The following is a 27,513-nucleotide window of genomic DNA, read 5'->3' on the forward strand; positions in this document are numbered from 1 at the left end:
CAGCGAACCCGGGAGGGGCCTTGAATGCAGGAGTTTGAAAACTGCCAACATGCGGGTTTATATGCTGCGGAACCACCCCACAGCATAGGCGACACATGAAAGCGACTTGGCATACACACACACACACACATCCGTCCCGGAATCAAAATCCGGGAACCGGATCGGGATTGAGAAAAACTAAAGCAATTTTCCACCATCACCATCACCGCCTCGGTATGCGCCACCCCACCCCCTTTCTGAGGCATTTTGGGAGCGTTTGGAGGGCGACAGGACCGAGGAGGCCAGGGGGCCAAGGGGCCGGGGCGGAAAGTGCCGATTTAAGACAGAATTTATGGCCAATTTCGAGCTCGATTTTATGGTCGCCCTAAATGGTACTTAAACTTTGTTCCCACCCCCCCCCTCCCCCTCCCTTCTTGTCATTCACCCCCTCAATTGCCTAGAACTTCTTTTTGCTGTTGTTGCTGCTGCTTGAGACCTGACTCGCGATGAATGCGCGATGTTGTCATCGGTCTGGCATTCCGTGGGCCCGAGCTCTCTCTCTCTCTCTCTCTCTCTCTTCCTCTTTGTGTGCTTTTGTTGTTGTTGTTGTGTGTTGCACAATATTCCGCCCTGAAACAATGGCCACAACGAGTCTGCACAAAACGGATCTCGCGGAGTCTCTGGGCGTTCTCCGGGCGGCACCGAGCATCTTTTCTTTGTCGAACGACTCCCAGACGCGGTGGTTAAACATTGCGTTCACTGTTTGCTCTCCCTTTGGCGCTGGCGGTCCTCCCGATAAGCAGGATTAGCGATGGCGGTAAACACTTTCTCAGAACCGGACCGCGACGACCGGCCAATCAGATTATGTGCGCGTTCCACTTCAACGAACTGGTTTCTATTCCAAACCTCATCCGCAGACACACATGCGCGTCCTTTTGCATTGTATCTCCCCCGTTGGTGCATTAATATTTTAAGCGGAAATGTAGGAGTCGATGAAGAAGAAGAAGCATATAAATGTCGAAGGGGGTTTGTTGTATCAAAAAAGCAAAAAAGGCCGAAGATCAACTATTCATAGTCTGGCTGGCTGGGTGTGTGTCCGTGGCAACAAATCCTAGCAGGCCACCTGGGACCCATGGGTTATTCGGAAATTCGAACTTTCCCCCCCTCACCGTTTTTTGCCCCCGGCCTGGCCTACTTCGATGGTGTAAAATGCGATAATTTAATGTTTAATGTTCGTTAGCATCAAAAATGCACCTCCTTTCGAATCCGGTTGGTAGGGGTTGGTTGAGGGAGCTGCGCGCTATCGCTTTTGATGCAATTATTTATTTTCCCTCTTTTTACCGAAAGGCGGCAACGGGGAAGAGAAGAAAAGAGGGCGAGGACTCAGCACCCCTCCCTCGCATTCCGTTTCCGTTTGCCTTCGACGCCGCCGCCATCGCTGGGTTCGTTGCTGTCATTGCCAGGTTGCCCGTTTCCCTCCAGCCCTCTAATGATGGGGTGTTTTTATGCCTTTTTTCTCCGTAATAGTTGCCATTCTGGCAGCGGCAGCGGCGGCATTCTTATGTATTCTCGCCGTCGGCAGTCGTGGGCCGCCGCGGATACCCCGGGAAAGGCCCACTCGTGCCGTGGTGGACTCCGTCGTAAGTGGTAGTTTGTCGGTTGGCCGGACGGACGGACGGTTGGTTGGTCCGGTCGAAAATCGTGTGCCACAAGAGATTATCCAGAGTCCATGGTCGGTGGTGTGTCCGTGGCCAGCGGACGGACGGAATTGGAAAATGCAATTAAAAACTAATTAAACCCTCCTTTTTTTAAATGCAGCAACGCTCATTTAACGATAATCAGCCGTTTTCGTGATGAGGACCGTTTCAGTCCGGATCGTTTGGTCACCAAACGGGATGCAGAGTGTGGAGGAAGAGGAGGAACGCGGAAGAAGGAGAGGCAGGAGACACGCAGGAGAAGTGCTCATTGCATCGGATCCCGGACTATCAGTGGAACCGAAAGCGAAGCGAAGCGACGTAACAACAAACACAGCAACCAATGCAATGCATTGCAGTTCTTTATCAACATGGGACCGTGGTAGTGGAGGCCATTTTTGGCAGTTGTTTTGCATTTGCATGTCTTCTTGACACGGAACATCGAAACTGGTCCAAGGTCCTCGAACACTCACCAGTTTGCCTCTCGTAATCTTGTTCGCATGAAAAACAACAACAACAGCAGCAAAAACATCAAATCCATCTAATGGTCACCCCCTCTACGACAGCAACCAAGAGCAACAACAGCAAAAGCGACGACAACGACAACGACAACGACAACGACGAGGACGGTTCTGTCACTTTGAAGTATTTGTCGGCGACGTCGCGAACGGAAAAACAGGAAACGGACACACAATCAGTCGTCGTCCCAGGACGGAAAGTCGGGAGACGAGCCGCGAAAGGCACAGAGGGTTGACGAAGTTTAAAAATAAAAACCCCAGACCCCGGGACGGGACTCCACACGGGACGACCCCACGCGAACACACACGCAGAGCACACACAGAGCACCGTCCGCAACACGGTGGGTGCGATTGCGAAGGGTGGGGGGATGCGCGACGGGCGGGTGCACAGAGAGAGGTGGGGTGGTGTCGTCCGGTTATGAATGAACGTAAAGCGCGCACACCACCCGCCCTCGACCCTGATATGCGCACGATCCGAGCAGACGACGGGACAGAAGACGAAGGCGGATCGACGGAAAAGAGCAAAAGAAAAAAAAAAAAAGAGGAAACCAAGATTAACGGAGACGAACGAGAACGACGCGTGTGAACGATGATGTGCTGGTGTGTGTCGCGATGGACGCGCGCGAGAGAAGCAGCCAATCGTCTGTGGTAAGAGTTCTGACGGTGAGAACAAAATTGTACTTGACGCGTGGTTTTCCAACGGGGACGTAGCTCAGTGGTAGAGCGCTCGCTTCGCATGTGAGAAGTCCCGGGTTCAATCCCCGGCGTCTCCAAGCTCTGTCGAGAACTTTTTTTGATGCGGAAGTGTTTATTTTTATCGTCAGCAACATTGTGTTTTTTCTATGCAACATTGTACATTGACCATTGTTTCTGCGTTTCAACCAACATCTCACCATAATTAGCGCGTTTATTGTTATTGATGCTGACGCAAGTACATTTTTTGAGGGGGAGGGGGAGGGGGAGGGGGAGGGGGAGGGGGAGGGGGAGGGGGAGAGGACATTAATTATTAAATTCACTTCGTAAACGTTGAAGGCAACCCCGCAATACAAACGCAATACAATGTAAAATTGGAACAGCAAGCATAAGTAACGCAAACACAAAATGCTGATATTTGGAACAACACTCAACAGCAACAACAACAACAAGGAACCGTAAAAAAACACAGATTCCAATTCAATTCCGTGTGGTTTACATTGTTGTTGTGCGCGTTTGCCCGCGAGGAGGCCTCGAACAATGCCTCGAAGCTGACACAATTGCGAACCTTAAAAAGGGGGACGACGATCGATTCACGATAGCATCGATGGCAGCACCACCGGCAGCAGGAAACAATCGATGTCGAACGTGTAGCATCGTCCTTTGTGTTCGCTTCATTACCACCACCACCAGCACCACCAGCACCACCCCAGGCCATAAAGCAGTCAACCAATAGCCAGGCGTTAGTATTGACCAACTTTGTGTCGATTATATGCCGCTGCTCTAATCATCAGCCGCCGGTGGACGATTGCCGGTGTTGAGAAGGTGTAACAGCAGCAGCAGCAGCAGCAGCGATACACCGATGATACCCGGTGGGATGGGGGGGGCCATCAGCACAAAGCGCGCCCAAAAAGATCAATATCAGCATAACGGAAAGCGCGCTCTTTGAAGGATCCATTAGCGATGGCGAAGGCAGCAGTTATTAGTAGCTGCCGGAGCCCCGGCAACAATAACATTAATCGATCGACAAACACACACCACACACACAAAAAACCACGCAGAAGCGGCCCTCACGCAGAATACCCCATTGATGGGGGGGTGGTCGGGTCGGGTACCATAAATAAGCCCATTAATTACCTAATCGAATTTAATCCTTCGCAAACAATCGAAACAAACTGAACTTCCGCCCGAGCACCACCACCACCGCCACCGACTGGCCGGCCAGCCAGTCAGCCAGCCATGAAGCTGGAAATGGAGCAAAAAAAAAGGCAAGAAATGCGAGCGTTTACGGCGCTGGCTTTATGGCTGTTTGGTTGCGCCACGCCATAGGACAAGGGGGAGGGAGGACGGGTGCGCCGGAGGGAACTGGGCCACAACAACCACGTGCGGGTGTGCGTGGACTGTGAGCAATGTTTGTTGTGCATACTGTATGTGTGTATAATGATGGTCTGCCTGCTGTGAGGCAGATTTCACCTCCTGGGCACCCTGGCACATGGCACCGCCAAGACCTTGCACCGGGACCATGCCACGGCATGCCACGCCACGCCAAGGCGAAGGCGTTGTTGCCATCCGCCGCCGGTCGCCGATTTGCGCCTCCTCCAACGACGTTCCTAATGGCGAACTTAAATACTTTGTGCCACGAGCGTGGTGCTAATGGCGAAACATATAACAATCGCCTCGTCAGTTGTCACTTCAGCGACACCGTTGTCACGTCTCTCTCTCGCTCGCTCCCTCTGTTGCTCTCTCCCTTCCCGTGTTACCATGGGTTTTGTTCCGGTACCAAGCGTAAGCCTACTGAGCGGATCGGACGTAAATCCGTTTCCTCGTGCAGCATCGTCCCTGGGGGTTCTAAAATGTGTGTGTGTGTTTTTTTTTTCGAGCCGCTTCCTTCGATGCCCATCGAACGCACAACAACCGCGAGCAAGCGTGCTGCTGAATGACAGGCTATGACGGGGTTTTAATCAATCTCCGGTGATTCGTGTTTGGGCGCCATGGCCCTGGCCGATAATGATAGGGGAGGATGGTAGAGGACGAGTCGATTTATAGCAAACCCCCCGTTGCTGGCCATTGGTGTCCGACGAGCGTCACGCAAACTCTAAACAGGATTAGACAGGTTCGTAAACTTGGCGTAAAGGTAAACATAACAATTGAAAGTGAAAAAGAGATTGTGACTGATAGAAAGATGTGTGCTGCTGCTGCTGCTGCTGCAACGTGACGTGTCCTGACGTTCCGTTTCTAAGCGTCACACCATCACTATCGTCATACCATACGGGACCAGGGACTGTTCTCTTTCAGCCAACAATTCGTTCTTTTAAGCAAATTTAGCAGCACAGTTAAGGACCATGTGCCATTGCATCAGCAAGAAATGGTAATTCGAAGGAGGAATGTCGACACTGTACATTCGTTGGATCGTGTAGAATGTCTTTCTCACCGACGTGAAACCAAACGTTGCAATGCTTCAGCATCATTTTGTCATGTCTACGCGGTTATATTGTTAATTTTACGCGCAGTACTTGGGTTTAATATCATCTTGGGTTGATACTTCTAGTTGTAGTGCATCCTTTTTCCGTCGAAAATTGAGCCTCGCAATGCAGCAATCATTTCCTGGTGCAGAAAGTCCAACATCTAACGTCATCAATTCACATTCATAGTTTTGAAAAGATTGGATAAATCGCTACTGTATACTAAGATAAACGCTATTTGCTTTCTTCATAGAGCAATTCGCCATCAAATTAGCGACTCCAGCATTTAGGGCCACCTTGGCGATGAATGACGGCCTCATCGGCTGACTGGAAGGATCTGTTCACTATAACTAGTCTCTGTAAACACAAATTTTAGTCAAATGGTCGTTATAAAGCTGTTGACTTAATAGTTTTGTTATTGATTTACTTCTAGTCTTTGACGAGCTGTTATTGAGTTCTAAAGAGATTTATCAGGAGCATTACCAAACTTCAAACCATGACAGAAGGCCCAGAAGGGAGAGAAATGTCCTACGTAAAGCAGAACTCGTTGATTAATCTATTTAGGACCACGTTTTGCCCGGTAAATGTCACTCGGAATTGTGAGTAAAATAGTAGAAAGCCCCCAGACCATGTGCCCCAACACCACAGACCACAGGATGAGCGTAATGGCGGCGGTGATGGCGGTGATGGCGGTGCTGGCGGGGAGATACCTAACGCATCGCCAACACAATCCAAACACTTCACAACAATTTCCTACGAAACGAAAATAAAAGTATAAATCAAGCTTAATAATGCGAATTAAAAGCCCGCCCCAGACACATGCGCGACACGGGCTGCGACTGTGGCCGTGGCCACGACCACGGTGGCGGCAGCAACGGGGGCGGGGGGCTAATGTTGACGATTATCTTCATCGCAGCTCACGAGGCGACGTAGCAGCAACCAGACGTGATGTCAAAATGAGGCACAAAATAACAATTGCCGGGGCGTCGCGAGACGTCGGGAATTAGCGCGCGCCACGGAGCACTCGCTGGCACATCAGCAGCAGCGACAACGGGGCCGTCCACGAGAGGCCCCGGGACAGAGAGGCGAAGGGATGTTGGTGTAAAAGGGTAGCCGGTCCGGGCCCGGGCCCGGGGGGTTGCAAAAGGGTGTTTTCGATTGTAGATTTTAATTAACGCTCTCTGCAGCCGCTCTACAACTATCGTGTCTGACAATCAAGATAATGTCGTGGGGGCCACCCGACCCCCCCTTCCCCGTTGGTGGTGGTGGTGGTAATGATCGGCAGCAATCGGCACGCAGCACCCCAACACCCTGAAGGCAATAGACCGGGTCTATTGCTTTCCATTCCGCTACCCCGATCGTTCGAAGCGGCCTGCGGAGGCCTGCGTCACCATGACACGATGCCAGGTGACACGACTATCGGGGACCGTGCCGTGCCATGCCATACCATACCCATTACCGGTGACACTGTCCCATCGTGCGCACATCAACATAAACGACGGAATGGCAGCAGTGATCAGGCATCACTGCATTATTACCCACCAATTGGCATTCTCCTGTGTGCCCACTCACAGCAGTTCAGGCCAAAGGTGACCTTTCCGTGCGTTTCCGATACCGATCCGGGGCTCCGGGACAGCTAGCAATCGCGGTATTTAATGGGGGTTTTCTGGTGGCTTGATTGGCTTGGGGTGAATAGATAGACAGAGAGAAAGAGAGAGAAGGTGAGAAACAGTTTGAAAAACTTCATTAGCATCTAGCCAAGGTACATTACATTCTGCAGCGTCAAATGCTGCAAACTTTTTCAGCGCTACTCCTACGAAGATGTAACTCTAGGGTTGTAAATTGGCAGGTAGACCGACCAGTGGGTAGTAGAAGCCGTAGGAAACCGAAAAAAGAGCGATAAACAGCAGGTGAACGACAAACGCGAGGAATGACATCTCTAGCAACGAGTACCAAAATGTTTAACGTTTTTGTGGCTGAGTCATTGTGTTCTGTGCTAAGACATTACACTTGTCTTTCATTACAGTAAGGGTTTAGATTCAAAAGAATTAAAGCACGTACTTCGTAAGTCGATTTGGACTTTCTGGCAAAGTCCCGAGTCCCTATTTCACAGTCTACACTGTATCCTATTTTAAAGTCTGCGCTGTTGTCAAATTGTCAAATAAAGTCCCTGCAATATTGTATTGCGAGAGTTCACTTCCATTCTATATTTTAATGTATGCCCAATGTGCATGATTCAACGAAATAAACTGCAGCTCATTATCGCAAAACATTGCAAATATGATTGAGTAATCGAGGTATAAGGAATGTGCTTGATGTTTGTATTTGACTTTTCCGTATTAAAAGATGTCTATAAATATAAGTCTCAAGCTATACAGTTGTCATGCGCAGGATTGAGGTCACTTTTTTTGTGAAACAAGATATTAAAGCCTCTTCCATTGCAGGCTATTAGGATTTATTTGCTATGCCGTTCAAGCAAGTTTTCTGTTTTAATCTTCTGTTATAATTAATGTTCGGTTTCGAAGATCTAACCTTTAGAAGGAGCACTGCTGCATGCTGTTTTATAGCGAGACTCTTGTCTCATAACTACCATTCTCCCTCGTTAGTTGATGCAATAATGTATTGTGAGTGCCGTAGATTAGCTATAATGAAAAAATGGTTTTTAAGTTTATGCTGTTACATTTAATCTTCTATTAACATCTAACATTCAATTCCATCCGTATGGCCATTGAACTTCTAATTACTAATACAATGTCACATTATTGAAATGGATCCGTTGATTACATCCGCGCCCCGGGCCATTCATCTTTCCGTCAGATTTGTTATCTTCGTCCATCGTTCGGATGAAAAATCGGAACAGCCTTGTCCCCGGGCTACACCTTCTTAATTGCGAAAGGACATAACCGGGGCGCGGTGTTCGCGTTGTTGTCACGTCAGCGGCGCGCTGATAACGATCGTATTAAAACAATATCCGGTCCATATGGCAGCAGCCTTGGCTGGCGGGCGTATAATTTTCCTTTCCCAACTGACGATTCGAGGGCCGATGAAAAAGCAATAAGCAATGCAACGAAAACAAAGTAAATGTTGTGTTTTTTCTTCAATAAAACACAGCCGTAACACCCGCACTTTATCGTTTTGTGTCTCCGTCCCATGTGGCCACTGGTGGCCATAAAGTGCGACTGCTGGGCGGTTCCGCATGATCCGTTTCCTGGCGCGAAACCGAAAGCCCAATCGGAATTCGTGCGGCGAATAAAGTGACGACTAATAACGCTATCCGCCAGTCATCCCCGGTGAATCATCGATCGATCGAACATTCTCCGGTCGCCGGTCAAGGTGACCAACAGCGGCACGGTGCCCCACACATAACGATCCAATCGATTCACGTTTACAACCGCGCATTCCGGTTGGTGAGTCCACGGAAATCCGGAATTTAGCGAATGACGTCCACGGCAAAGAAAAACCCACCGCGACACCTCGGCTAATTCCAGTCGGACGGGTCCACCGAGTAACTGGATCATCAAAGGGACTGATAAATGCAAATGACAGTCATTTATCAGGTTGTGTTGCCGGTTGTGGGTCCGACTTACCCAACACGCGCGACGTAACGTGACGCACGTACCGCCGACTCAAATGCCGGGTTTCGTCAGTCAAATGATGAAAATGATTCATAGCGAACAGACGGACGGAGCCCACTGCTTGAAAGGCTTCGGCTTGCGAGGAAAGAAACAAGCAAAAGGTCGTCCCACCACCACCACCTATAGGGCTTCCAGCGAGCTCCGCTTGACGCGACTTCCCGCGAAGATGAGTAATTGAAGAGGCTTTGGGCCTGGCGAACTGTAACACGATCGCGCTCGCCGGCACTCGATCCGATCCGTTCCTAGATCCGGACCCGTATCCGCATCGAATCCACGGGAAGGTGAAGGGCAAACCGGGCGCCAGCTGTAGCCACGAGCCGTGGCCGGTGTGAGACAAACAAATTGGAGAAGCTTTACGGACCGTTCTCCGGCGTTTTTTGCGCCGCGCCGATTTCGCGAAATTGCCTTCGGGTACTTCGGTTCGGTGCCTTGAGTGCTTTGCGTCGACTTCACTCCAAATGAGCTTTAATGATAGACGGCGCGCCATTGACGAGACGCCATCCCTTCGCATGAGGCGGAATCGGTGCAATGACACTCGCCCTCGAGGTTGTCACGGCTCCAGCTATCGTGGCAAGGACAGCACGAACTGCTGCCGCTGCTGCTGTTAATGCCGCCGAATGCATTACCATTCTAATCCCCCCACGGAGAGAAGCGTTTGGCGTTTGAATTTATGAATATTGAGTCGGCTTGACCGCGAGGACCCCGAACGAACCGGGTCTCCCCCCCCCCCCCCACAAGTGGTCCGGCGATTTGCCTAAAAAAACGATGTCGAAGGAGAGCTGAATTCAAAATGGTGCGCAGGGCCCGGGCATAACATATATAGGCATCCGACATCCGACAAAAGTTGTCCGACAACACTTGGACCCTGGAGGAGAGTTGGTGAATTCGCAGGCGGCACTTTGGCAGCGGAAATGGAAATTAAATCCTGACAACAACATCCATTTACAAACACAGAGTGAGAGCGACATGCGTATCATTCGAAGGAAAAGACGTCAAACATTCTCTCTCTGTGTGTATCTCTCTGGGACAGGAATAAAAGGCGACTTTGATTACCGATTCGCGCGCGCACAAATACTCCACCTCATTCCATTCCATTCCAATCCTGTCTACTTCGATGCAAATGTCCGTCGATAAATAAAGCATTTCCATAGCGCCGCCTCAGACCTAGTGTTGGCCTAGATTTGAGGTTAGGTTCTAGCGGCGGCTCAGTATCGTACCACCGGTTCCAAAGGTCCGGATGCATGCATGTCGCATGTTATTAGTACATCCGACGCCCATATCCGCGTGCGTCTCCTTGGCCACCGTCTGCCATATTTACATACGAAAAGTCGGGGCGCCCGAAGTGAATCTGATACGACGGCCATACGGTTCTGTTACAGTCGGTTCCGCCTTCGTCGTAGTCGTCGTCGTCGCTGTTGTCGTGACTTTTCGATCGACCACACGCCATGTATACGGTTACGCAGATTGATTTGAAGTAAAAGGACACCATCGAGGGAGCATTCGTACGTTCCAGATAATGGCCCCGATATGGCTCCGGATTAGAATGTTCTTCTACCTTTTGAGACCGGAGACACCTTCCAGATAACCTTCTTCTTTTTTTCTCGTACCCTGGAACCTGATCCTTGCTCGCAGCAAAACATGGATAATGGATTGGGTTTTCATGCACGAAAGGTGTAGCTGTCTGGCATCACTATACCTGGGCCTGGAACCATCATCATGGCGTCGTCTGCGTGCAGTGAAAGTGATTAAAACTGTATCGCACTACTACTCGTGCAATAGAACTTTGATCTTTCTTTCTGCTCGCCGGCAGACCGAAACCAAGCTGCTGAGGTGGTGGTAACGGTGGGTGGGTGGGTGGGTGGGTGGGTGGGTGGGTGTTGGGTGATTTAAACGCAACGCCTTGCGCCGCTCAAACGGTCGCTGAACAATGTTTACTCGTCTCCAATGCTCGACGCTCGACGCTTGACGCGAGATTTATGCTGCAGGGGCGTCCCTTCCCTCGGTCGTGATTTCGCCAAGTTTTCCATAAATCTCACATCCTGATCCGTTTCGCACCCCCTAATGGTGGTGGGTGGGTGGGTGGTGGTGCCGTGCTAGATTTAACTATTTCTTAATGCTACCTTTGAGAGAGAGAGTGTGTGTCTGTGGCGTATGTGCGTGGCTGTTGGACATAAATTGCCGTTTGATGCTTAATGTGTCATGCTCCTCCTCCCCCTTTTTAGACTGTCTTTTTCCCTCTTTTCCCCTGTGTTTTATTAGAGTTTTTGAAAATTAACCGTAACATGCGGCAGCTGTGGGCGAAATGTGGGTTGGGGCTAATGTCGCGTTTTGCGGCCGTGGCCGATTCGTGTGCATTTTCGTGCGCCACAGCACCAGAACGGGCATCAGTCTGGTAATGCTCGCGCGCTGGTCTCTCTCTCTCTGTCTGTCTGGTTTTGGTTTCGCGTCTGGTCGGTGCGCCGGCCGGTACGAAGTGAATGAAATTTGATTCCCAATGGTTCTCCCCCGAAAGTGGTGGCCACCACCAAAATGGCAACGGCTGCGTTTGCTTTCCACTCTCGCATTCCCGGGGAACGGTGGAATGGCTTTTATCTCGCGTGCATTCCAATTTACTTCCTTCACATCAACTTCAACTTCTTTTCTTTCTTCTAACTCGCCAAAAAGCAGTTAGCAGAGGCCGGACCTGGGACCGGGAAAATGGGAGAAAGGGGGCATGCAAAACAGAGGAGAATCCGACACACACACACACACGACTGTAAGGGAGTATCCGAGTACCGAAGGCCGTCGAGAGTGGCCGTAAAGTGGATTTTGACTTGAGTAGCAGCAGCAGCAGCAGCAGCAGCCAGAGTCGTTTGAAGATCACCAACCATCACCACCACCACTACCCCCCTCCCCGTCCCCGGGCCAGTCCCAATGGGAATGGGTGATTGCCGCCGGGCCACCATCGACATGCTCGACAGACATTTCACGAGCGTTGTTGATGATGATGATGGTGGTGGCCACGTACCTTCACTCTCTGTGGCTACTACGTCGTCGTCGTCATCGTCGTCGTCGTCGCTGTTGAAACATGTTGAGCATGATGAGCACCGATCCGAGTCGTCGGTTTTTTTGGGAAGCTGTTATCTTGTTGTTTGATGGTTTTTGAAGAGTTTTTTTTCGTTGTCGGTGAGCGACTCTTGGCGCAACACTGGTGCCAGGCCATCAGCTGACGCGGACGCGGTCGTGTTTCTTTCGCACGCAGCGACCACCACCGGCCATCGGCTATCGATCCGGCAGTTGCCAACCTAGATGAAGTGAAGTAGTTGTCGGTCGGTTCCACCTTCCCGATGCCTGACCACAAGTGTTGACCACCTTCGCGGCGGTGTTCGGCGAGCAGGATGTATAGCCTCTAATGGATTACTTATGTGCTCCTTCCCTCCCGGACGACCGGATGTGAATGCTCTCCTTTAGCAGTTTCTCTGGTATGTTGGCCATAAACACTGTCGGGATTCGTACAATAACATCCAAAACCGAAGCAGCAGCAGCAGCAGCAGCAGCTCATCATACCTTTGGCGTAATGCTCTTACTAAGTGCCTCTTCCAATGGCATGTGTTCGACGTAGTGCAAGTGCAGTAGGAGCTCTTCACTAACCGACAAACCCTTTCCCGAAGCGAGAAGCTTATGTTGGCTGAAATATGGCACCATTGTTATGGTTCCTGACGTTTCGCGGTCCACTTCTTGCTCTCCACTGCGGCCACTGCGGCCACTGCGGCCACTGGTCGGGCCGCGTATCACGTTTCCGTCTCGTCGTCCACCATCATCATCATCGATCCACGTACGTACGTACGGATTGTGTTTGGTTTGGTCCTCGCCTTTCCCATTCTCGTGACTCGTCGCGCAACACAAGGATGGAAACCTGATGCTAAACTGGGAACTGCCACTACACTGCAACTGGCCTTCTTCTAAGAGGCCACTTTCCCGGGCCACAGTCTGCGATGCAACCTCGCAATCGATGTTTGCGATGACCATGTTTGGCCTTGGCTGGGGATGCTGTTGGGAAGTTGGAAGAAGAACCTTTTGGTCTGCTGCCCATTCCAAGGCAGCACGTTCTCAGGGAGAGGAGGGGGCGGCCGCACTACGCGGGATGTGTCTCCGATTGCCAATTAAAGGCCGTCCGGTTGTTCCGGAATCGGTAGCCGCTGGTGCCTCGGTGCCTCGGTGCCTGCTGTTGCTGCTGTAGCAGGTTTGATCAATTGCTGTTCCTGCTGCTGCTGCTGCTGCTGCCCGTGCTGTTAATTTCCAATTTCAATTTCGATCTGAAGCAGCCACTAAACAGCGGTAGGCCGTAGCGGTGTTAGTGGTGGTGGTAATCAATAACCAGGCCACCCGCTCTTCCAAACCTGCTGCTACCTACCGTCGCGTCGCCTCACATCGCGTGCCGCGTTGTTTTTTAGGAAAACAAAATCCAAAGTTTGTTGCCTGCCCTTGGTGGTGTGTGCCGTTGATTGAATTGTGGCCACCACCACGTGTGCGCAGGTTGTGAAGTTTTTTGATCCGAATGGACTTTCGAAAGGAACACAAACGGCACCGGGCACGGTGCTGGAGTGCCCCCCCTCCGCTTTGGGCTGTTCCACTTGGAAAAGTTGTTTTTCCCCGTCCCCGTAAAATGAATGCCATTGTATGCCAGGGTATTTCTATTGTTGCTGCTTGTGTGAGTCCTTCTGCTACGATTCTCGATTGTCTTCGCGAGATTTCGCATGCGCAGGAGTGGCGAATGGATGCTGCCATCCTGGAAACCACTTAAGCCTCCCATACACGATAAAATTATCCATCAGATTTTGCATTTTGTGCAATAATCTTAGCGGGTTCTGGCATGAGCGTTAGTGGATGCGATGGATGTACAACTGTAACATTCGTTCGTAGATAAAGATAGAATTTTTCAAGCAACATTATTCATTTTTGGATATTTTACCGTCTTGTGTTCGCTCCTAGAATAAAACAAAAATTGATAATAATTAAAAAAAAGGCATGATAAAAAGAATAACAAAAGTTTTTAACTTTAACTTCAAATTTTCCTTTTGAAGGCGAAACTATAGTATGAATGCATGACGAAACATTGGTATGATGGATAATCCGAACGTGTATGGCGGGGTCTTTAAGTCCAAACATCCAAAACCAACGCTCTCTGTCGCGAATAGCCGTTCCCCGCTGTTTATTGTCTAATTTCACATTATTACCACAAGGCAAGGCAAGGCAAGGACTGTGGACTGCGAACTGTAATGTTGCTTTGTTCCATTCTTACCCCAAGAACAGAACCATTCCAACGGCAATCCGGTTCCGATTCTGCTGCCAACGATACACGTGTCATTATGTAAGGCTCCATTTTCGGACCTCATCCAACAACATGTGAGTGCAGCATGTTGTAAGCCTTCGATAGACAGCCCGAAAACAAAAGGCCACAACCACGGGAACCCCCTCCCCCCGGACGGACACACAAACACGAGAGCGAGGGGCCTCGAGAATTCGTGGATCCGGTCCGGAGGCAATCATAACGCTAATGTGATTTATTGTGCATAAATTGATTTTTAATGGCCTCATTTTCGCTGGCCTTTCGACAGAGAGGACAGTCCGGTGGGGGCCTCGACCAATTGTGTGTCGATTGTGTTTTTTTTTCTCTTCTGTTGTCACCGTCATTCCGTTGCGTTCTGTTCGCTTTCCGGCGTAATGGCTGCGGTAGTTGCGTGAAGAGATCTCAGAGGAAGTGCGCGGATGCGCAAGAGACCAAACGAGCAAACACGATCTAGCGCCATCAGCAGCAGCAAAAGGCCAAAAGGATATTATAGGCACTACAGTGGGCACGGAAAGCGCACAGCTGGAACCACGATGTTGACCCTCCAAAAGCCCATTCACAAACGGTTCAACTCCGGAGGCAACGCGCGATGAGGAAAACGACGTCGTCGTCGTCATTAGGCGACGTCGTTTTTCGTCAGCGAACACAGCGATCGCATATCATTTCCTTTCCAAACGGCCTGACCTGGCCGGGTCTCGTAAAACGGGGCGGGATGCGGCAGTCGGCCAGGTCTTCCTGGGGGAGGGGGTTCTTTTTTCGGTTTTATTATCGATTGCATGTCGCGCGCGCTCCGCCGGACCCGGACCGGAATCTCCTTTTTCACTCGAAGACAATCCGTCCGCTGATGAGGACGAACGATGGAGCGTCGGAGCGACGGAGCGACGTCGCTGCTGCTGCTGCTGCTGATGATGATGATGATGCCGAAGATAGGAGCACCAATTATGCCACTTCCTTATGCTGTGCTCGTTTCAGTGTATTTTTTTTTCTTTTATTTCATTTCCTTTTCGATTTTTTTTTCTCGCTCGCTTCTATTTCATTCCCTGCGCCGGTTTGTTGCAAGCAAACCATACACCCTAAGCAGAAGGCACACACAAGAGTTCGCTCGCAAATCATTTACTCGACGGCGGCGGTGGCCTCGAAACTCGATGATCAAGATCAAAATTCAACGATAAACAAGGCGCCAGGAGCGGAGGGAAGCCGTAGCCAACACGGAATTGGTCAGCCAATCGCCCCCCTCTATTTGGTAATTAAACAATTTAGCCAATGCTTTGATGAAATTGATTAGCGCTGCCCCTTGTCCCTGTCTGCCTGTCTGTCTGCCTGCCGTTGGCCTTTTGTGGAACAACTTTTTCGTGCGTGCCAGCTCATTAAAGTATATTGAACGGGAATGATGATTAACAAAATGATCGAGCTTCATTTGTCGAGCTGGGAGAATGGCCACTAGCAGCACCACCATACGTGTAGTTCCATTTTGAAAATGTGTTGCATAATTTTTCTGGTGCTTCAGTTGAACATATTCCCAACACACAAAAAAGACAACAGAATCACCGGGAACCACTCCGGTCCTCCTTTCAGCCATTTTATAAAAAGAAGACTCATTTGGGAGTTCGCGAAGAGGCCCATTCATTTGTCTCACGAGCGGCTTTTTACGGAGGAAAAGAAAGAAAGTCAAGATAAGATTTTGGCAGCATGTCCAAAAGTTGCGGAGAGTGCTCCGGTGCTTTTAAGCAAGGGCTCGCCTTGCTCTAGCCACTCTAGGAGTGTTTTGCTAATGCTGAGGTCCCGTCCCGTCCCGTAATCCAGTTTTAACAACCGGGACGATGATTGATCGTTCAGCTCCAGCTCCAGCCCGGCTAGTCGGGATCCTTTTTCGGGGTCCGGGGAATGTAACAACATAAAAATCCAAACCCGCGCCCGGGCCGGAGGCGGTTCCCGGTCGGTTGGAAGTGAAATTTAATCCTCGGCTCAGACGCGCTCCGTCAATCGTCAATCGCTCCAGTGCTCAATGTGTGTATCGATTGACGTTGCCAGCAGCAACGATTACCATTCGCCATCAACCAGCTGTTTCGCTTACCGTCCATCCATCCATCCATCCTTTCTTTCTGTTCCTTTGCAAGATTATCGCCTCCGGGGGGGGGGCAAGTCCCGAATTCCAAAAACAGAAAAGCCATCCCCTTAAGAACGCCCTTCGCGAAGGGCGGGGGCTTAACGCTTTCCGAAAGTTCATCTTCATTAATTCTAGCAACTCTCACTGCTTCTCAAACTCCCTCTCTGCGCCCACGAATTAACCGAATAATCAGTGTCTTAGAACTCACACCCTTCCCTTCCCTAATTCCCTTCTTTGTCTTTGCTTCGGCCCTCACCGAATGCTCTCGTAACTTTGCTTAACATACTATTCACATTTCGGGGACCATTAAAGTTCTCCTTCTCCAACAACAAAAAAACCGAAACGAAACGAAACGAAAGAAAGGGAAAAAAGAGTCGAACGTCAAAGCAACCGGAGGGCACGTAACGCCATCGAAGGGGGTTAATTGGTGTTCGCGGCACCATCTCTCGGGCCCGGTCTGCTCTGCTAACGACAGCCCATCATCATTCGGCCAATTAATGGGCGTCGAAAGTGTTTCTTGCCCTCCCAGAGGCCCGGAAGACCGACCGACCGGCCTGCCAGCATATATTCTTATCGCAGTCAACGTAGCGCAGCACCGATGCTGCTACCTGCTATTGATGCTGGTGGTTCGTCATTTATGGTCCTAATCACATCCTCACGCTGGGGGCCAAACCCTTCAATTCGAGACGTTCATCCATCCAAGGAAATATCCGTCCATCGTCTCTGTTCCGTGTATGAGAGAGACCTTCCGCCTTATGTTTGCGGGTCCTATGTTGAATCATCCTTCTTCTCTGCTGTTGCTGCTGCTGCTGCGGTTGTGTCTCACGATCGCAATCGATTACCGATTAGACTGTGCACTGTGTGCGTGCGTGTAGACGGTGAGTGGAGTCGAGTTTCAAGTCAAGCAGCACCCCCCCAGAAGAGGCAATCACTGCGCCTCACAGACAATGGCTTTTTAATTAATGCATCATACACACCAATCGCCAAGCCCAGACGGCGGCGTATGTTAATGAGCGAGATGGGGCTGCTCGATTGTTCATATCTGAACTGAATTGCTTTTTACTGGATTGGGATTTTTTTTTCGCGCGCGAGGGGCTCAAAATGTAGCAACAATAACAACAACGCACCAACAACACTCCTCGAACATGCACTCGCCCCCTCCCCCGTTGGCGGCCTCGACTGAATTATTGCAATCAGCCGGAGGCGCACGAAGCCAAACCAAATTGCTGATGTTGCCGCTGCGGTTGAGCAAAAAATCGAAACAGGCAACAGAAAAAAAAACAGAAACAAAGCATCATCGTGATTACCAGCGAATGGAATGCGCGGCTGCAACGCTCACTGATCATAATCATGCACGACGACCAAGGGGCCACGCTATGCCATGGCATGCCGAGACGGACGGGAACAATAGCGAGCGAAACGAGCACAACAAGCAGTAGTAGGCCGGCCGCGTGTGCCTTTTATATCCCGAACTAAACCGCGAATCGCGAATCGCGCTTGCTGAGTCCCAGATGTTGCCCAGAACGGCAAGATGGATTCCGCTGCTGTGATTTCCTTCCCTCCAGCGGGGCCAGCGTTTGGTTCATTATTTCAAGAAGCATTTCCGAGTCTGATCTTCTTGCCAAATGGTTTCTCCTCGCCCGGAGATACACACAACATGGTGCGCGAATTCCATTAAAAATAGCAATCGAGTGCGCGTCGCTCTGTGCAACTGTCTGTGTTTAATGCTACCGTTTTCGGTCGGCATTGGCAAGCATATCAATCAATGTTGCTGCTGATGCTGATGCTGATGCTGTCGATGTCTGCCACGTTCGCTCAACCATCAGATCGGTGTCGATCGATCGTTCGGTGTAAAGCCGGTATACCGTATCCCCGCTTGATCGCCTATAGAATGCCAGGAAACCAATACCATACAGTCCTATTTCGGGGCGAACAGCCCAACCGACAGCGGTTGCCGGTTAGTTCCAGCTTCCAGCATCCTAAATTGACGAAATTCTCATTATTCGCTCTTGCGATTGTTGTTCGCGAATTGGCTTTGGTTGTCGGTTGGTATTGGATTTTACGGATTCGAACCGTAGAAGGAATGGCCGCATCGGAACAAACAAAAAACAAGCCTTCAGACTGGCGGCAGGAAGATCTCGAAAGAACTTAATGATGATCTGGCCTGTGACGCAGCACCGCACGAAACAAGCAACACTATTTTGAACTTGCATTAACAGAACACAATTGGAACGTATTCTATCGCGCCCAGTATCGCTTATCAGTTAATGAGTTGTTGGTGTGCTCCTACGAATGCTCGATTACGGAGGAAATCCCAGCATTTTTTCGATGGAAATCTCGCGTTTTTAATGTGTTTTCGAACCAAACGAGACGCATGCACACACACACACATCAAGCCACATCAACACAAGAGGAAGTTGAATAGGTAGGAGAAGTCATAATAGAAATCATTACCCGATTGTTCTCTCGCGCGCACCAACATTAGAGACAATTGGATCGATTTACAATCCTCATGCATTAGCTGCTGTAGCTGTTGCTGCTGCTACTTCGGCGTACTATCAGCGAACGAGTGCACACCTCCCCCGGGAGTGGAAAGGGAAATCGGAAATCTCGATTGTTTTTCGTTTTCCATTTTTTTTTATTTCGGTTAACACAGACCGACGACGACGCCATAACAATGCACTTAGCGGGGCTCCTAGAGCGCGCACCTCATTGTTTCCATCTATTTCCTTTTTTTTTGGTCTGTGTATGGTTCATATTCGGTTCGGTTTGTTATTGCAGCAGCAGCAGCAGCTGGTGCTGCTGCTGCTGCGTAATGATGATAGATTCTGGTCTGGCTTTTATCTCCACTAAATGCCCGGTCTTTTCGCCTTCTGGTCATAATGATTTCTATCTCCGCCAGCGGTCCTGAACGCCATTATCGCATGAACGTGCCGCTGCTGGCGGTGTCCGGGAAATACCTGGGGAGTATTTGGAGCAGGAACTGGAACGCGTTCCCCTCTGACGTGATGCGCATCACATGCGCGGTACAATCACAAACCGATTCTCGATTCGATTGCACCAACAACGGTCGCAATGACGTCTGCCATAAATACGTCTGTCCCCGTAGATTGACGGCATTGGCCCCGGACCGGCTGGTGGTGCGCGAATCTGCTAATGACGTCGAGCCCTCGGTTGGATGACACTACGACGATCCCTTTTTCCCGCTCGCCACTTATCGCGCATCATCGCATCTGCAAAAGGGGTACGACCACGACGACGACGACGACGACTTGAATCACGTTCAATCGACAATCACCACCGACGGTTGGCTGACGTCAGAGACAGAAAGAGAGGAGGGGGTGCCCAAAGCATAAGCCGGGACCGGGGAAAAAGGGAACCCAATTCAATTACGGACCACGTTTCCTCATTTTTAATTCCCTTTTTCCACTAACCGCTCCGAGAAAGTCCCCGGGCGCAGGGCAATCAAACTGACGCAAAACGTCGTTCCACTTTTGCCTCGACAGAAGAAGAGGAAAGGGGCAGAGATTAGCCCGGGGGTGCTCTCCCCTAAAACCTGGTTCCACTCGTTCCGTGCTGCAATCGCAATCGCAACCGCAGCGGGCAATTGTTTGTTTTGATAACCTCGGATCACTTCCGAACGTCGAGCGAACGTCATTCGATCGAACTGTCATCGCTTGCTTTGCTTAGTCAACAGACACACACACACACGGGCACAGACAATCAATGGCGGCAATAACATTGAGGTCTGGAGTAATTTGTGCAACGGAAATGAGGGGAGCGAGAACAGAGCCATATATAAACGTCTCGGTCTCGGATTCTGCAATCAATATTATGGCCCCAAAAATAATCGTAATTTCCGCCACCGAAGAGATGATGCAGCAGATGGTGATGATGATGCCGCCGAGAGTCGACTTGCGGATTCGTCATCGAAGTGAGCGACGGTGTGGAATAGACCTGGACCAGCATGACTTTGAGGTGTGAGCTGCTGCTGCTGCTGCTGCTGCTGCTGCTGCTGCTATTTGGCAGCAGTGTATGCGCGTTTCGGTTCGTTCCCACGAGGTGTTTTGTCAGGGCAACCGACCGACACCGACCAGAATGACCGATCACTGCGCGACGTGACGTCCTGACACAGTCCCAGGGGGGGTTTATGAGGTCGTTCTTTTTGCCTCGCCACGTTTTGGCCTCGCGGTAGTGCTGACCAGTCCCTCTTAATGGAGTCCGCAGAGTGCTGTCAAGCGTGGCAGCCGTGGAAGGTGAACGGAAAGATGGCCGGTTCGCGACCGCGACGAACGCGACGACGACGACCAAGTGCGCTACTCGCCTGCGAAGGACGGAGCGTAAACAGAATTTGCAAAAGCAACGTTACGTCGGTGCGTTCCATGATGGCCCCGTAGCAGCGGTGCCAAGCGGAGTACTAACCTTCCAACCAAACTAAACCAAACCAACCAACAACAACAACAACGACTCTGTCTGTCCCCGGGCATGTGGAGATTCCGTTTGTTTTTGGTTTCCTGGTTCCTGCACCACAATTCCCGGTGACGTCTCGGTGACATTAATTACAAACACATATTCAGCGCATTAGGGGCGCGGACCTCGGACTATGGTTTTGGGGAGAGGGGGGGGGGGGGAGGCGCCATACGCCGCACCCAAAAACCCCTTTCAATCCTTGCGCGGTCTGAAACCTGAATTCTGTCAGCGACACCGTACGACCATAAATCATGGAGCGCAACGAGAGACGAAGACGATATTTGAATAAAATGCGCCACTCTTTGGTTCGTTCGTACGTTTCCCTCGTTGCGGCGTTCGTTGTCGGCGTTCGTTCGTTGTTGTTGCGCCGAAATTGGCTCCGTTTACAGAATAAAACTGTGTCAGCAGCAGCAAGCAATCGGCGATAACTGACGCCGTCGTCTTTTATGGTCTCACATTACACGGAGTCGGGCAGTTGCGAACAAAAGCGTTTATTCCCCCAAAACAGGGGTTGGGGAGTCGAACCTAAAGTGCTTACTCAATCAAACCTTCCGATCCAAAAACGAAACTGACGACATCTCCAAGGCGCGCGGGGCAGAGAAGGCAATCGTGTCCGATATCGGAGCTAGAACTTCGCCCTAGCTCTAAAGTCCAATAGGAATGGGTGAGGGGGGCAAACCCGCTTACGACATCTCCGGTAACGAGCGGCGATCGCGCAGACTCGATATATAAGGAGGACGCCGCTGTGTCACTGACACTTTTGCAGCGAAAACTCGGCGTGCAGTTCCTGCGATAAGAAGCGTCGCATTGTGAGTCAGAGGAATGGGTGTGGGGGACAAAGTTTCCACTTTCTGGCGAACAGCTTTCCTCGAAAATGATTGCGCGACATCGCAGGTATTACCGTTAGGTCCCGGATCGATAAGAACGAAGAATAGGAAAGAGTGAAGTTGGCATACGTTGCACTTTGCTGCACTTTACTGTATCTTATCGTCCGGCTGGCCGGCTGGTCATCGTCGCCATTCGATGGACGGTTCGTGCGATTGATTTTGCGAGAGATGATAAGCTCTTTTATGCCCCTTGCTAGTAGAGCTCAACGCTGGCAGCATTACAACGCTCTCCCAGCCCCTCTCATCTCAAGTACATTCCTCGGTGCTCTGGTGACATAAATCCTTTCCTGGAGATGAACTCGACGACGGTTTATCGATCGAATCCCGATCGATAAAAGCAAGCGGACGTGACAGCGGACGTGACACAGTCTTCGGGTAGATAATTGCTGGAAAAACTTCCTCAATACACACACACACACACACACACAAGCAGGCTGTGATGGCATTTGTTCCTTGTCAAAAGGCAGCGCAGAGACATCCTATGACAGCTGTCAGATGGAGCAAACGGACGTAATTTGAGAAGAAAAAAAAAGTTTCTCGACCAAGCAGGCTAGGATATCTCGGAATTCGAGGCAAAAACTTATGCGCCGGTGGCCATCGTATGGAAACTTGAAATCCGCACCACGCTGCTACCGGCGGCGGTCTGGCAATGGCTGGCTGGCTGGCTGACTGGCTGGCCGGGGTTGGGTGTCAGGTGCTGCTCCCGGGGGTAAATCTTTGATCCCATCCACAGCGGTCCCGCCGGATCACCTTTCTTCTCGTTCGCTCTAAACACACACACACACACACGAAGGCTACCATTACCTGCGGATCATATGTATACGGGGTTGTGTTATGTTACGCCTTCCCGCGCCCTCCCACCTCCCCATTCGGTTCGGTGAAACGAAAGTGATAAAAGCGATGGAAAAACGAGAAGATTTGTCCAGCCCTCCGAGAGCCCGGCGCGGTCCGTATCGTAAAAACTAATAAAAATAAAAGCGAATGTGGGCCACCACCACCATTCCCGTTCCCCGTGTCGATGGTGGGTTCTGGTTCTCGGTGCGGATTTGCCATGCCTCCGGCTCTACCAGCGTCCTCCTCCTCCTCATGTTGGTCTCCGGAGAGTTTAAAATAATAATCATAAAACGGATTTTTATCTGCATGGCCTGAAGCCTGCCCTCTGCGACAACAACAACGGACGACGACGACGACGACGACGACGACATGCTGTTTCGCATCACGCGCTGCAGGCTTCCTTTCCCTTGTCAATTGCCATTGGCACTAAATGCGATGCTCCGGGTGGTACCTTTCGGCTGAACGGCAATCTCCAATCGTTCCGATGCGCCTTTTCATCGATAAGAGAGATGGTGAAGGTCTGATTGGCTGCGCTATTTTGTTGCTTAGAAATCGGTTTTGCTCAGCTTCTCCCAGAGGACCTCAAGGTGGCCGCTTTGGGTGGTTTCAACACCCTTTCCACGCTTCTGTGCTGTTCCCGTGTTCCCTTGGCACATTGGTGGCTGTGGCCGGGAGAATGAGAAAAACCGTTTAATGACTTTGGTTTTATTAGATCGCCGATCGGATGCGTCTGATGATTTGGAAGAAAAATAATGAAGCGAAGGAAGAAGAGAGATGCCAGCATCGAAAACCCAGACCTGGGACTGTCTTTTAAATTGCGTCAGAACCCTCCGGGAAAGAATGGTGAAAAGCATAATTTAAGCGGCAGGATTAGCGCGTTGATATTCGCGTTGAGTTATTCAGAGTTTCGCTATTCATTATCCCCTCTCCTTTCTATTGTTCTTCTAGACAATCGAGCCGAGATGATTTTCCGTTCCGTTGTCAGCTATCCCAGCGAGAACGCTCCAACGGAGAACCTTGAATAGAAGTAATGGAAGAATGCTTCGTTAACGATTTAACAAGGTACCTCTGGGTGCCTGCAGTAAGGTTAAGGCACAGCGGTGCACCTTCGGCCATCAAATCCGTTTCAATCCGGTCGTTTGTTGTTAATCGCGTTTCTGTCTGTCATCCTCCGTTGTCCTGTCAGAGGCCTTGTCAGAAGGATTTGTTCGGCTTTGAAGGCGAAGGATAGAAAGAGTCGTATCGAAGACGTCGAGCAAAAGAGAGAAAGAGACGTAGTGAGTGAACAACGTCACAGCCATCCGGCGAGTATATCTCTTAATTTATCTGCCATGTTTTTCTTCTCGTACCAGAAGAAGGCCAGCGGCAGAGTGGAATTATCACGGGGAATTTCGCTGAAGCCTGGACCGACCGGACCGACATCGGCAGTGGTAAGCCTGGACGAATGCAAAGGAGGCTGCTGCTGCAAGAAGGGGTGGTACCACGCCCGATGACGACGACGACGACGACGACGTTTGCCTGGAAGACGGCGTGCGCATGTTACCTGGAAACCAGCTGTTTGCCCTTGGTCACTGCGCTAGTGTTGGTGTAACCGGTGGTAGCCGGTGCAGTACCTTTCTCGGGGCGCGCTCTCGCTCTCAAAAAGGACATCGAGCGAATCCATTGAAATGGAAGGAAGCATCTCACACACACACACAGGCGCGCGCATCAGATTGTTCGAAAAAGACAGAGTGAGGTCCAGCTGTATGGCAAGAGCGAGATAGCTAGCGAGAGCATTGATCCTTGAGAGGGGGAGAGCGAGCTATCCTTTTGCCGTACTGTGTGTGTGTGTGTGTGTTTGTGGGCCCGAGAGAGCGCTCCGGTTGCTTCGATAGACTCTCGCAACTCTCGGCAAGTGCGCAACTGTCAGGATCGATTCCGCCATTGCCATCATCATCGCTACACGGTGCTGCAAAAGGTCGACGAACGGACAAACGACCTGCGTCGCCCCCTACACCCGGCGACTGGACCCCTTCTCTCTTGTCTTCTCTTCAATCCTGTCGCATTCTCTATCGGAATCTCGCTTCGCGATAAAATTAACTATTAAAGTACTTGCGTTTAAGAGAAAACAGGACAGTACAATTTTCGATGAAAGCACAAAATGGAGAATTGCTGAAACGATTCATAACCATTTCGCAGAACGTTACATAATTTCACAACATGAATAGTGTTGTGCACATGCTGCTGCTGCTGCTCTGCAATACTTATACCTTCACTACGGCATTTGGCACCGCACCACGCAAACCCATATGACTCCGAATGCCCATTTATAATGCTCATTCCGTTTGATTTATGCTCACAGGTTGGCCACCCTCACCACCACGTCATAGCCAGCCCCGTGGCACATTCTCTACATTCCGATCCGATTCCATTAGCAGCTGCTTACCATATCTCATGCCAACGCACCACACCCGCACGGACCGAACCACCGACGCCACTACAACGCTCCCCACTTGACCCAGTTTAAAGTGTTTTCCGCCGCAGACGCACATCGAAAACTAAGCAGCAACGAAGTAGAAACGAAGCGAAGGGAAAAAGCAGAAGCAGAAGCGAAGAAGACCACCACCATCATCCCCATCACCCCCATGTTTTCTATCAAACATCTTCATTCCCATGTCATCATTTTTTTCCGCCGGTGCCGGAGCTCTTGTGGCGCCCCGCTTCGATGAGTCCGATTCCGTGGTGAACGTAGGTTCGCAGAAATAAAAGAAACGCCATCGACATGCTTTTGTTTTAACCTTTTTTGCGATTATTATTTTCTTCTTTGATTCCACCTCCTCTTCCTCTCCCACGCGCATCTTCTCCATCCTTCTCATCATCATCATCACCGTGTTCTCTTCTTTCACTGCCTTTTACGCGCTTGTTACGCGTGTCCTCCCCTCCTTTACCCACCCACCCACTTCACCCTACTTCAGCCTTCCCATTCGCGGTTTATTATACACTTCCTGCTGCTGCTGCTGCTGCTCTGCGTGAGTTGTGTGTGTGTGTGTGTGTGTTGTCTGAGTTTTTTTTCCTTTCCGGTCTTGGCGATTCGTTATTTAGTCCTCTAGAGCTCGTCTGGTTCCGTAGATAGTAGGTTTTGGTAGTAGTAATACTAGTAGTTACGCGTAACAGTACTAGTGGTAGTAATAGTAGTTTCGTGTAGGTTGTTTGCAGTAGTTCCTTCTTTTCTTTGTTTCGGTTCTTTAATTAAATAATTAAATTATCATAATTTATACACAGATTACTTGTATTCTTCTTCATCTCTTCTCGCCTTCGCCTTTCTCTTCCGTTCTCCTGCTCTTTCCCTCTCTCTCTCTTTTGTCGTCGTCGTTCGTATAATGTGTTGTCGCTTGTTCTTTATCTTCATTTTATCCGTCAATTTACCGTTCCCTGTGTCTTCGTTCTTTGCTTAGCGACTCTTCTTCTGGTGTGGGCTTCTACTACACATGGGTCCTGCCATGGGGGGGGGGGGGGGAGGGAGGCTGCTCCTTTTCTCCTGCTGTTGCTTCTTCCTCGATCGACCGACTCATCATCACACGTTTTGTTTCCATTTATTTATTTCCTACATTTTGCAATATTTCACATGATTTCAGTTCCAGTTCCACACACCACCAATTCACGCCTTCTTCGCGACCTTCCGCTTTTGCTCTACTATTATTATCAGTTTTTTTGTTTATTTTATTACTCTTATCATTAGTATTACTAGTGTTTCTAGGGCGTACGTGAGTGGTTGGGTTATTTGGATCTTCTTCTTCCTCTCTTTTATTATCCCTTTCAACTTTTTCCCTCTATTCGTTTGCTTTGTTTTGCCCCGTCTGCAGTTCTCTCGGCAAACACAAACACAAAGCGCCAGTACCGGGATGGTTGCTGCTGCTGTTGCCTTTGCTGATCTTGCATATGCTCTTCCCATAGTTAGATTGGAATTTCCAGCTCCTACATCCGCCAAAAAACTACAAACGTTTGTCAGTGAAATGTAGTTGCGTTGACTAAACTTTGACTTGACTGAATGACTTACTGACTGACTGACTGACTGACTAACCGGGTTAACGGGTGTCCGGCTGGGACTGAGTGCAACAGAGAGGTCCACCCGGATTGTGTGCATGTGTGCATCATCGTCGTCATCATTACTCCACACCCGGTTGCTCAAGAGAAACACTATCGCGCGATCGACTATTTACAAACAAGAACACAAGTCCCGTAAGGAGATTCTATTGTGCCACAGTTCTCCATGCTCGCAGTTTTGTGTTCATACATTTGTTTAGTATATATTTGCACATTCCTATTCTACTCGTAACATAAGACCTGGTTTTACGCCTGCCTTAACATCCTTCGTCTACTGTCGCAGTGCCACCACAGAGTTAGCTCCATACCAGTCCGTGCATGTGTCACTTTATCTTTATGCTGCGCCCCGCTAAGCCCACCTACCTCACCAGTCGTTTTTTTGCATTTATGCTGCCTTACTATGCGTATGCGTATTTCGTTTCGTTCTTCTTCTCTGTTTTTTTTTTGGCTGAGTATATTAATTTTACTTTCCGAACCGTAACCGGGTTTGCTTTTTTTTTTCTTCTTTCTTTCCCAGTTTTGATGCCTCTAAATAGTTTTGTTTTGTTTTCGTTTTTCGTTTTAGTTTTTCCTTTAGTCGATTTTGTCATCTGTTGTTTTTTGAGGGAACGGTTTTACACCATTATGTATCCAGTTAATTCGTTACTTCTATGCCGAAATATTCATGTTTTTCTTTTATAGCTGTTAGAGTTTTGGGTATTGGCTAGCTTTACGCCTGGTTGGGTAAGTATTTCAAGTAGAGAACGTAAGGTTATTAACGTTTAGCGTCGGTCCCGCCGGACCATCCAAAAAGTGTGTGCGCGTGTGTGTTCGTTATGGTTT

At 49.9% G+C, this 27,513-nt stretch overlaps 2 protein-coding genes and 1 non-coding gene across 3 annotated transcripts in view; 1 reads left to right on the forward strand and 2 right to left on the reverse strand.

Annotated features, from left to right (window-relative positions):
• Window positions 1–2,892: 2,892 nt before the first annotated feature.
• Trnaa-cgc (transfer RNA alanine (anticodon CGC)) lies at window positions 2,893–2,964 on the forward strand. The gene has a single exon. It is a non-coding gene; the product is annotated as a tRNA-Ala (tRNA).
• A 20,558-nt stretch (window positions 2,965–23,522) lies between these two features.
• Window positions 23,523–27,513, reverse strand: part of LOC125949227 (afadin) — a 130,492-nt gene continuing 126,501 nt past the window's right edge. The window contains exon 17 of the transcript XR_007468655.1: window positions 23,523–25,890. The gene's annotated coding sequence lies outside the window, so the exon portion shown is untranslated. The remainder of the gene's footprint in view (window positions 25,891–27,513) is intronic.
• LOC125949468 (centrosomal and chromosomal factor-like) overlaps window positions 26,092–27,513 on the reverse strand; it is a 7,587-nt gene continuing 6,165 nt past the window's right edge. The window contains 1 exon segment of the mRNA XM_049676478.1: window positions 26,092–27,513. This exon segment is cut by the window's right edge and continues 4,004 nt beyond it. The gene's annotated coding sequence lies outside the window, so the exon portion shown is untranslated.

The sequence above is a fragment of the Anopheles darlingi genome, chromosome 2 (genome assembly GCF_943734745.1).
Source record: "Anopheles darlingi chromosome 2, idAnoDarlMG_H_01, whole genome shotgun sequence".
Taxonomy (NCBI): domain Eukaryota; kingdom Metazoa; phylum Arthropoda; class Insecta; order Diptera; family Culicidae; genus Anopheles; species Anopheles darlingi.